The following is an 843-nucleotide window of genomic DNA, read 5'->3' as shown; positions in this document are numbered from 1 at the left end:
CTGAGCAGATCTGCCGAGCAACCTCACGCCAGGCTGAGGGGCCCTGGAGGCCAGCGCTCCCGGCCGCACCACGGGGCCAGGCAGGGAGGAGCCTGGCTTGGGGGCCTGCGTGGTGAGCCTGTGTGGCAGGCAGGTGGGTCAGGGGCCTGCAGACAAGCAGGTTCCCCCGGGCTGCATCCTGGAGATGCCTCAGAACAGGCACCAAACACGCAGGGCCAGGCCTGCCCCTGGCCCCAGAACCCCACCTCAGGCTGTACCCAGCCCCCAGGCCTGCCCTGCTACCTGCCCAGCACCCCTGCCACCCTGTCCCCGCGGGCCGCACCCCTGGGACCTCCGTTTATGTTCGAAGTATCTTTCTGCAGTTTCTCTCCCCACTTCTCTCTCTGGGTGCGCCTGAGCCTGGCCTCCGCCTCTGCTCTCCGTTCTCCGTCTCTGGCTGTTTCTCCGCTGGCACCTCTCTCCATCTCCGGCCTCCCTCCTTCCCGTCTCCCTCTCCCTGCCCCCAGCTCTCCCCGCCCCCCTCGCCCGCGCCGGAGCGCCCTCCGGTGCGTCTGGTCTCGGCGCCTTTGTAGCGCTCCCTCCCGCATCTTCCTCGCGCGTCCCTGCTCCGCGCCCCGCCCGCCCGCCCGCGCGCCCGGCTGCCGCATTGCCGAGCTGCAGGCGCCGCGCACTGCGCCCGCGCGCCAATAGGTGGACCCCTCCCGGAGGATAAAACCGCGGCGCCCGCGCCGCCAGTCCCTCTGGCTGAGACCCGGCTCCGGGTAAGGACGCTCGGTCCCGAGTCCCCGCCTCCGCCCCCAGCTTTCCGCGGAGGGTCCCCTCCCTGCCAGGGGCCGGTCCTGG

The 843-nt window shown here is 71.9% G+C and overlaps 1 protein-coding gene across 1 annotated transcript in view; it reads left to right on the top strand.

Moving 5' to 3' along the window:
* Positions 1 to 674: 674 nt before the first annotated feature.
* The window catches only part of EEF1A2 (eukaryotic translation elongation factor 1 alpha 2), a gene marked incomplete at its 3' end in the record, with an annotated part of 7178 nt that continues 7009 nt past the window's right edge, over positions 675 to 843 (top strand). The window contains 1 exon segment of the mRNA XM_014446607.2: positions 675 to 761.

The sequence above is a fragment of the Myotis lucifugus genome, unplaced genomic scaffold (genome assembly GCF_000147115.1).
Source record: "Myotis lucifugus unplaced genomic scaffold, Myoluc2.0 scaffold_555, whole genome shotgun sequence".
In the NCBI taxonomy this organism is placed as follows: Eukaryota; Metazoa; Chordata; class Mammalia; order Chiroptera; family Vespertilionidae; genus Myotis; species Myotis lucifugus.
The sequence above is the reverse complement of the archived record's forward strand: the minus strand, read 5'-3'. Positions and strand labels throughout refer to the sequence as shown.